This window comes from Cicer arietinum, chromosome 4 (genome assembly GCF_000331145.2).
Source record: "Cicer arietinum cultivar CDC Frontier isolate Library 1 chromosome 4, Cicar.CDCFrontier_v2.0, whole genome shotgun sequence".
NCBI lineage: Eukaryota > Viridiplantae > Streptophyta > Magnoliopsida > Fabales > Fabaceae > Cicer > Cicer arietinum.
In genome coordinates this window covers 32,721,742-32,732,774 of record NC_021163.2, presented here as the reverse complement: position 1 = coordinate 32,732,774, position 11,033 = coordinate 32,721,742, and positions in this window count along the sequence as shown.

Genomic DNA, 11,033 nt, shown 5'->3' with positions numbered 1-11,033 from the left:
TTCCTTTTTATATCCTTTTCTTTTCCTTTTCCTTCCTTCTAATTTCCTTTTTCCTCCAAACGACCATATATATATTAATTATAACTTAACAAATATCTCAAAATATCTAGATATTTGTTAAATTCCCATTTCACCCGTAACGCATTAAATTCTTCGTAAAAGATTCACCGCAGTTAATTTAATTTATTCATCGACAAGTAATTCTAATCGGCATCAAAATAACTCTTGGTCATATAAACTCCAAAATATTAATAACTTTGGCTAAAAAGCCTCCGAGTTCAATACCAACATACACTAAAATACATAAAGTATACTTTAAAATTATGGGTCTTACAGCTATTGTGAAGTTAGTAACGAACACAAGTTCATTCTTTTTAGAGTCAAGAGCCATCCAGAAAAATCACTCAGCCTCAATAAAGAATCTTGAGACCCAACTGGGTCAACTTTCTCAACAACTAGCAAAAATAGTGCCTGAAATTTTTCCTAGTGACACAGTTTCAAATCCGCAAAATAATGTCAATGTTGTGACAACAAGGAGTGGCAAGGTAAATGAACCAGTCCATAAAGCCAAAAAGGGTGGGAGTGCTTCAGCTCCAACCCACTCGGAGGAAATGGTCACTTCGACATCAGTTGAGGAGGACATTGGTCGTGAAAAGGAAGAAGAACCTATGGTGCAAAAAAGGAAGCCCTGTCAAAGCCCAGAATTCAACTTCCATTCCCTTAAAGATTAAAAAGGGAAGAAACTGAAGAAAAAAAATGGTAAGATTCTTGATGTTTTTAAAAATTTTCAAATTAACATTCATTTTGCATAAGCCTTAGAGCATATGCTGACGTACGCCAAGTTCATGAAGGAGATTTTGTTAAAGAAAATAAAAATTGGCAGTGAAAAGTGATGCTTACCAAAGAGTGCAGTGTTACTCTATAGAGGAAACTGCCACCTAAGTTCAAGGATCCTGGAAGCTTCTCTATCCCCTGTGCTATTGGGAATAAAACTTTTGGGAAAATTGTATGTGATCTTGGGGCAAGTGTGAGTCTTATGCCCCTTTCCATATACAAAAGGTTAGGCATTGGAAGAGTTAAAGACACACAAATGATGTTACGGTTTGCGGACCGCTCAGTGAAACACCCATATGGGATGGTGGAATATGTGTTGGTGCTAGACATTTTTCTAGTGATACTTTAAAATTATGGGTCTTACAGCTATTGTGAAGTTAGTAACGAACACAAGTTCATTCTTTTTAGAGTCAAGAGCCATCCAGAAAAATCACTCAGCCTCAATAAAGAATCTTGAGACCCAACTGGGTCAACTTTCTCAACAACTAGCAAAAATAGTGCCTGAAATTTTTCCTAGTGACACAGTTTCAAATCCGCAAAATAATGTCAATGTTGTGACAACAAGGAGTGGCAAGGTAAATGAACCAGTCCATAAAGCCAAAAAGGGTGGGAGTGCTTCAGCTCCAACCCACTCGGAGGAAATGGTCACTTCGACATCAGTTGAGGAGGACATTGGTCGTGAAAAGGAAGAAGAACCTATGGTGCAAAAAAGGAAGCCCTGTCAAAGCCCAGAATTCAACTTCCATTCCCTTAAAGATTAAAAAGGGAAGAAACTGAAGAAAAAAAATGGTAAGATTCTTGATGTTTTTAAAAATTTTCAAATTAACATTCATTTTGCATAAGCCTTAGAGCATATGCTGACGTACGCCAAGTTCATGAAGGAGATTTTGTTAAAGAAAATAAAAATTGGCAGTGAAAAGTGATGCTTACCAAAGAGTGCAGTGTTACTCTATAGAGGAAACTGCCACCTAAGTTCAAGGATCCTGGAAGCTTCTCTATCCCCTGTGCTATTGGGAATAAAACTTTTGGGAAAATTGTATGTGATCTTGGGGCAAGTGTGAGTCTTATGCCCCTTTCCATATACAAAAGGTTAGGCATTGGAAGAGTTAAAGACACACAAATGATGTTACGGTTTGCGGACCGCTCAGTGAAACACCCATATGGGATGGTGGAATATGTGTTGGTGCTAGACATTTTTCTAGTGGATTTTGTGGTGCTAGACATGGAGGAAGACAATGATATCCCTTTGATCTTGGGACGACCATTCTTAGAAAATGGGAGAGCTATAATTGATGTGGCAGATAACACCTTAACCTTTAAGGTAAATGAGGAAACAATTACTTTCAATATTCTAAAAGCCATGGAACATTCAAAAGAAATAGAAGGGTGCAATCAAATCGAGATTTTCGATGCGATAGTCGACAAATCGAGCATTAAACACTCATTATGCCATTAGAAAGAGTGATATGCCTACCCCAAGATGTTCTTAAAGAAAGTGAAGATCCAAAAGTGAAAGATGTTTTAGTCATGTTACAAGCATCACCATTTTACTCCCCCCGCTTCCCTAATAGATGGGAGGAGTTAAAAGGGATTGAAGACGAGTATGTAGAGAAAAAGAAAGAGACGCCACTGGTTGAGCTCAAGGAATTGCCACCTCACTTGAAATATGTAATCCTTGGTGAGAAAGATGATGTGTTATTTTTATCATATAACACACCTTGACAATGATTGAGGCGTCAAGTTAATGACTTTAAAGAAGCGCTTCGTAGGAGGCAACCCATAAGTAGAGGTAACTTTTATTTTTGCAATCTTATTTTGTTACTTGTTTCAGATTTTGAAATTTAAACTCTATCTCTTTGCTCATATAATTGCTCAATTCGATGAGTTTAACTAATGCATGCATTGTTGATTACTCCTTGGTTGTCGAAGTCTCACTTGCCAGTTTTTAGTAAAAAATAAATAAATTTTGTAGTGGTATCTTTGGCCTTATTTTGACAGTTCATACTCTCAAATATTATCCTAGTTGTGAGCTTTTGATCTTAAACACATTAATTATTTGTTGTGTGACTATCTAGACATGTGTTATCCCTTTATAATTTGCACTAATTCTGACTTGTATCACTTATAATTTATGCATACACTGAGGCAATTTTGTTTTGCCGTTTGAGCCTTTCTAACTACCTTATGGAAATTTTATCATTTGCTAGCTCCTTTGAGCCTTGCCCTTTTTATTTCAGTTACTAGTCACATTACAAACCAAAGACCTAACTTTAATTAAATCACCTTACTTAGAGTTAGGATGAAAACAAATTTTCTCATCTTGGTAAAGTTCTAAGTTTGGGGTGGTGGTTCTCACAAAAAAAAATTCAAAACAAAAATTAGTTTGAGTACATTGGTAAATAACATCTTCTTATTTCTTTTATCAATGGTTGAGAATTTCCACCATAAAATGTGAAAAATAATAATAAAATAGAATAAAAGAGTGAGAATAAATTGAAAATGAATGCCTAACTGCAAATAGTAAAGCCTACTATCCCAAAATGTCCTACCCTTATCTAAGCTCAATTACAACCCAAAAGTCCTTCAAAAGTGTGTGTGTTTGTTGCATTGTGATTGCTAAATAAAAAAAATTTCAAGCCTATGGTAACATTATGCATGTTCTAGGATTTGGGTGACAAATTCATAACCCTTGCTAACCACTTGAGAGAAATTTTGGTGAGATTGTGTGAATAGAGAGTTCAACTGGATAAATGAATGCTAAGTGCACAAATGGTATTGTTGCTTTTTTTTTTTAAACAACCATGGAGCATGATGAATGTTTTGTAGTAGCTCGAATTTTGAGAATTGAGTTTGATTTGATTTGAGAAATTGAGTTTAAGTTTCATTTTAACTATACCAAATATGAATTTAATTGTTGCTTGGGGACAAGCAACAAACTAAGTTTGGGGTTGTTATTACTTTTCATCATAAACATATTTTTCATTATTTTTAGTCTTACTTATCTTTAATCATTAGTTAATTTAAGGAGTTATTTGATATCTTTTGTTGATTCTAGTTCTTGGACTTAATAAAATGCTTATGTTCTTATTTCCTTGATTAAGTAGATATTTTTCATAGTTTTGCGTCGTTTCTTTGTTTCAGTGCAGTGTTGAATTTTGCTGAGAAATCAACATGACCTATGTGGAGAATTTTAGCCATATCTAGAATTTTAGAGGTCCAATTGGATTCACACCAAGTGCAAATGAAAGCTACAATTGATAGCTACAACATTCATTAAGACTTCGTACCGAAATTCGGACTCAAAGGAGGAGACAAATGCACTAAACTCCACACAGAAGACGTTGTGCGCTGGAAGTGCGAAACCTACCCCCGAAGGGCATTTCCATAATATTTTCACATCTTGATTTTGTTCACGCGCGGTGGGAGCGCAAATCTTGCGCTTGGGGCACGTGGCCCACTGCTGAATGTTAACAATGCATTTTTCTCACTTTCTAGGGATCTTTTTGGCTATTGAGAAGTTTAAAAACTTGTGCTCTACTAGAGAAACTCGGAGACAGCTATTTCTAACACCATTGGAGCAGTTTTATCAAGAATAATTCATGAATCTTTCTTGTAAATCTTCTCTAATCTCTATATTTTCTATCTTTGTCATGAGTAATTGAACCCTTTTTATTAGGGATGAGTGAAACAAGATGAAACCCTTTTTTTTCTGATTTGATTTCTAGTTATATGAATGAGTTTATTGAATTATTTTTCTCATCTATGTGCATAACGCTTTTTATTGCTTGATCAACTTTAAAATGTTCTACGATTCATATTTTGAAACGGAAGTGGACTTTACGAATGGTTAGGATGAGAAATTTATGATATTGTAGTCTAGAGATAGATGCAAGTCATGAAATCAATTAAATTAGTTGAAAAGGCAGTAGTTCGATAAGAGAATTCATGTATTGTAAGGCATAATTCTAATATTAAATCCACTAAGGAATTAGAGGTTACTTTGGAATTAAAGGTTCTGTCAGAAAGACATCAGGGCAAGAATAATAAAGAGAACTCGGTAATAATTCAATAAAGGAATTTAGTAACTAGGGTCCAATTAGAAACCAAGGTTGGAATCGAAGTGAAACTCATCCCTGATATTTTTCTTATTATAAAAGTTCAATTATGTCACTTGTATTAATTTTAATTATTATTTCAATCAATTCAGAAACTTTTTGTTCAATTTTAGTAATTAAACATAATTCGATAGTAAAACGCAATCCTTGAGTTTGACACTCGGTAATATCGTTTTAATTATTACTTGCAACGATTCAGTACAGTTGTTGCAACACTATCAAGTTTTTGGCGCTATTTTCCGGGAAATAGTCTTTTGAGCTCTTACGTATAGATCTTTTTGGGCTAGTGAAAATAGTCTCTCTAAGTGGAAAGAAATATAGCTTTGTTATAGTAGATGATTACAGTAGGTGGCCAAGGGTATAATTAGTAACAAATAAGGATGAAGCCCACAAAGTTTTTATCACATTTTGCAAACAAACAATGAATGAAGAAAGGTCTTAAGATTGTAACAATTAGAAGTGACCATGGAGGTGAATTTAAAAACAAGTTCTTTGAATGTTTTTGTGATGAGAATGGAATCTCTTACAACTTCTCCTCTCCTAGAACACCCCAACAAAATGGAGTTTGTAGAAAGAAAGAATAGATCACTCCAAGAAATGGCCAGAACCGTGTTAAATTTGATGAATGTTGCAAAATACTTTTAGGCTGAAGCAATTAACATTGCATGTTTTATTCAAAATTGAGTCTTTATTAGGTCTATATTGAATAAACCACCATATGAATTGTGGAAATGTAAAAAGTCTAACATCTCTTACTTTAAACAATTTAGTTGTACTTGTTATATGTTGAACACTTAAGATAACCTTGGTCAATTTGATTCTAGATCTCAAAAGTATACCTTCATTGGCTAATATGAAAGATCTAAGGCTTATAGAGTATTTAATAGGAAACTAAGATTGTGGAAGAATCCCTACATGTTAAATTTGATGACAAACAATTTGACATTGAAAAGTCAAAATAAGATGATGATAGTGTAGGTTTACCGTAACCAGAGGAAGCAAATGCAGACAAACTAGAAGAATCTGAAAAATCAGAGGATACATGCAAATTAAAGGAAGATAATAAATCTTTAGAGGATGAATCTGATCAAGTCAAAAACAGTCAAGATAAGTCAAAAGGAATCTAGATGGAGGTCAATTCATATCATCCTTAAACTCTAATCATTGAAAGTTCTAGTGATCCTTTGAGGACCAAATCATCACTAAAAGATACCACTTTGTTTGGCTTACTCTCATCAATTAAGCCTACATCTGTTGATGAAGCATTAGCAAATGATGGATGGATTCTTGCAATGCAAGAAGAGTTAAATTAATTTAAGAGGAATGATGTTTGGGATCTAGTACCTAGACCAAAGAAGAACATTATTGGAACCAAGTGGGTTTCCAGAAACAAGCTAAATGAAAAGGTTTAAGTGGTCATAAACAAGGCAAGACTTGTCGAACAAGGCTACAATCAGCAAGAGGGCATTGATTACACTGAGACATTTGATCTAGTGGCCAAGTTAGTAGCTATCCGCATCCTACTTTCTTTTGTTGCAAATAACAACATTACATTATTTCTAATGGAAGTTAAAACTACTTTCTAAATGGTTATGTAAGTGAAAAACTCTGTTAAACAACCCACAGGTTTTGATAGTTCTGAATTTCCAAATCATCTTTTTAAACTAAGGAAATCTTTGTATGGTCTAAAACAAGCACCTAGGGAATGCTTTGATAGAGTTAGTAACTTCTTGCTTCAAAATAACTTTGAAATAGGACAAGTAGATAATATACTTTTTTTAGAAAATAAATAGGAGTTGACATTCTTATTATGCAAATTTATGTTGATGACATTATTTTTGGATCTATTAATGGAACTTTTTGCCAAGAATTTTCTAAATTAATGTACCTTAAATTTTAAATGAGTATGACGGGAGAACTTAAGTTCTTCTTAGGGATACAAATTCATAAAAGTCAAAAAGGTACATAAATTCATCCAAATAAATATACATAAGATCTTCTCAGGAAGTTTAAGATGAGTGGTTGCAAACATATGGCTACACCAATGCACCCTACCTGTCCACTTCAAGTCTTTTTGTCTGATGAAAAAAGGAGGAGAAACATGTTTGATAGGGTGGGAGAAAAAAAAAACATAGAAAAATATTTAAAAGAAAAGTTGTTATAAAAAAATACAGTTTTATCATCATCAAAACAGGGGAGATTGTTGGAACCAAGTTGGTTTTTTACTTAGAGTTTTGATGTTAACAAAAGTATTTTATGAGAACACTATATTTGACTTCAAAGAGTATGAAAGAATATTCATGTTTTTGAAGAAAATCTAAAATAAAATTTGATTCAAATTTATAATTGAAGAAAATCTTTGACCAAGTTAAAAAGAAGGTATGGTCAAATGTTTTTGAAGAAAATTTAAAATAAGATTTGATTCAGATTTATGATTGAAGAAAATCTTTGACCAAGTTGAAAAGAAGATATGTTCAAATATGTTTGAAGAAAATCTAAAATAAGATTTGATTCGAATTTATGATTGAAAAAAATCTTTGACCAAGTTGAAAAGAAGATATGGTCAAATGTTTTTGAAGTAAATCTAAAATAAGATTTGATTTGATTCTGATTTATGATTGAAGAAAATCTTTGACCAAATTGAAAGTAAGATATGGTCAAGATTTGATCAAGATTTATCACAAGAAGATGTGAATTTTACAAGAAGATTTGCTTAAGATCTATCTACAACAATATATGAACAATATCAATATGAATAATTTACAAACTCAATCTAAAAAAAAAATGAACATAATCAATATGAAAAATTTACAAACTCAATCTGAATAAAATACGAACATAATCAATCTAGAAGAACTGCTCATAGTGGATTCAGAAATAAAGAATCGGCTAAATAACATAATATCAAAAAGCATCTTGTCCAGAACTATTTTTGAATAAGATCATTGTTGACCAAGCTAGGAATAAAGATACAATTCAGAATTAAACAAGGACAAAATTGAAGCCCTAATTTTATCTATAAATAGATACTTAAGGCTGAAGAAGAAGATCATCAAAAAAACCATAAAATAATAAAAGAACTGAAGCTCAAAATTCCAAATTCATCTTAGAGTTCAAATAGAGAAACACTTGTTCGAATGAGAAATATTTTCTATGTGTTTTTCTTAGAGTGTGATAGTCATTGTTATAATCATCTTGTTAGAAGCAACTACTCAAGTTCCACACTTTTGTATTCAACCCTGATAGTGGTGTTAATGTGCCTTCAAAAATTTGGGATTGTCAGATTATGTGGACAAGACTTGGGTGGTAGAATCAAGGTATGTGTGTTCCTGAAAAATCTGAGGTGGTCAGGCTATTTAAGAAGATTGGCTTGGAGGGTCAGGGGCTTTGTAATTCAAGTTGATGAATTAGTAGATTAAATCCTTATGAGTGAAGGGACTGGATGTAGCCAAATTATTGGTGAACCAGGATAAATTACTTGTGTCACTTTATTCCTGCTCTCCTTAGTTTTGTTATTGCTTCTACTCCAAGTAAATCATCAAGTCTGAACTAGTTTAATCAAAGAATGAAAAAGTTATCAACTTAGTCAAACACAATTCAACCTCTTTCTCGTATTTTCACCTTCAAGGCCAAGGGGTTGTTCTAGGTGTTGATGTTCCAAGTAGTGCTAATATGTGTTAAGATTGCACCATAGTAAAATTTACTAGTCTGTTTTGAGGTTGCAGCTTGGTAAATAGTATTAGCATGTCTTGAGGATGTACATTTATGATTTACACCCTTCAAGGAGGGTTTGAAATTCTAGAATCATGGGAACTGGAATATGAGCATTGAATTAGGGTGCTTTGTCCCGCAAGTCATGTTTGTGATATGATGATATATTTAAAAGCATGCATGTTTATCACTTGATATCATGTCATCTTATGTCTTCCTGCTTTATAGTTTCATATATATATATGTTATTTTTATATTGTGACACAATACTATTATTGTGGATCGCGCTTATTGCCCCAGGTTCTTAAAGTTTTGAGTTACGTGGGAATTGCAATGACATCGAAGACGTGGTAGACGATGATTTTAATTGGTGATCGGAAGCACTAAGGCTTGATGCCACATGTGGATCCTTAGTACCCAGTCATCATCCTCAGTTAGAGTTCAAGATGAGCTTAGGATTTATTTAAGGAATTTACTTATTCTATTCCTTTTGGAATTTTGTTGTTGCAATGGAAATCCTTTATTGGAAACATTTGTTACTTTGTCTATGTGAATTGTTTTATTGTGAATAAATGAGTTGTGTCAAAATCATTTTATATAATACGCCAATTATTCTAATCTTCGTTTTTGGAAAATAACTTTACAATTAAATATTTTATTCTGATTTTAAATTGAAGAACGATTGTGAATATCTTATTCATAAGTGCTAGTTGTTCAAAAAAAAAGTTGACACTCTCACTGTTAAAAATTTGGGGTGTTACATCCTGCAATTAGTTTTTACCCATAGTATCTGAGAACAACAATTTTCTGTTGAAAATACTCAAATTTTGTAGTTGATAAAGCAATTGTGTTTTTCTATCATCCACCATCCCAAAAACTCTTTGTCTCTCGTGATGTCACCTTCCATGAACAAGAAAGTTACTTCGGTTAAACTCATCTTCATGTGGAAAATACAAGTAAGGGAGATGTGTCTCTTCTACTTCCTGGGTTAACTCTTGAACCAGATATTGATACGAAAATTGATTTTGAAAAAGATGGAAATGAAAATGTTGAGACTGAAATTGATTCTGAGAAAGATGAAAATGAAGACACTAATGTAAGACTATATACATGAAGAACAAATGCCATTTATGAATCTACTCACATCCAAGAGTCCAATTTGACTTTGCATGAGGTAACAAGAATCAAAATCCAACATACCACCAACTTATGATGGCCTCCATATCCAAATTGCCCTTGGGAAAAATACTAGGACATGTAACAACAAGCTACTCTACCCTCAATCATGTTAGAAAACCAAGTTGATTTAAAGAACAATGACTCTTAATTGTTTTGATGATAACAAAAATTATTTTGTGGGAATAATTTATTGTGTTAACTAATTTATTTAGGTGTGCAGATCCATTGTCATGAACATTAAAGACTTTACCTTGCACCTTCTAATGACTATAAAAGATTAAAAAAAAAAAGTTATCAAGGCAACGCTATGAAGATCCCTCAAGGCAACGCTATTTAGAGTTTTTAAAGTTATCAAGGCAACGCTATTTAGAGTTTTTAAATATGACTTTGAAAAATATTTAGAATGTAACCCTAAAAAGGACCCTCAAATTTGGCAATATACACAAAATCAATTGAATACAATACAAATATCTTATAAAAAATTTGGTCCTTATCAAATAAATTTAGAACAATATCATTTGTCTAACAACGAGGTTCATCGGTTTCAATACCCTTGATTTAACATCTTTTCTTCATGCTTAGAATATTCACCTTCTAAATATTTTACATATTTCTTATCATGATATCTATTTAACAAAAGACCAAGTGAATGTCCTGGATCAAATATTTTCACTATACAGATTTTAGAGGTTGACAAAAAGTAAAAAATATAAAATATTGCTCCTTTCTCAAACACACGAAATACGTGACTGAAATATTATCTTGTTGTATAATATCTTGAAGAATTTCAATCTCAAGAGATTATCAAAGAAATTTGAGAACTTGTTCATATTTAATAGATATCTTAGTTGGTTAGTTAAATTGATTAGTAAATTACACTAATTAATTAATTATTTTATATTAGTCATTTATCTAATTGACTATATAAGTTTATATAGCATTTGATGTGATTAACATTCTATCAATTATCAATATCGTTCAATTTACTTTTTTTTTTTTTTCTCTTATCAATGACTTAAATTGATAATAATAATAATAATAATAATAATAATAATAATAATAATTATTATTATTATTATTATTATTATTATTATTATTATTATTATTATTATTATTATTATTATTATTATTATTATTATTATAGCCATTTGGTCACATTGTAGATTTCTATTAACAAAATCTCACCACAAACGC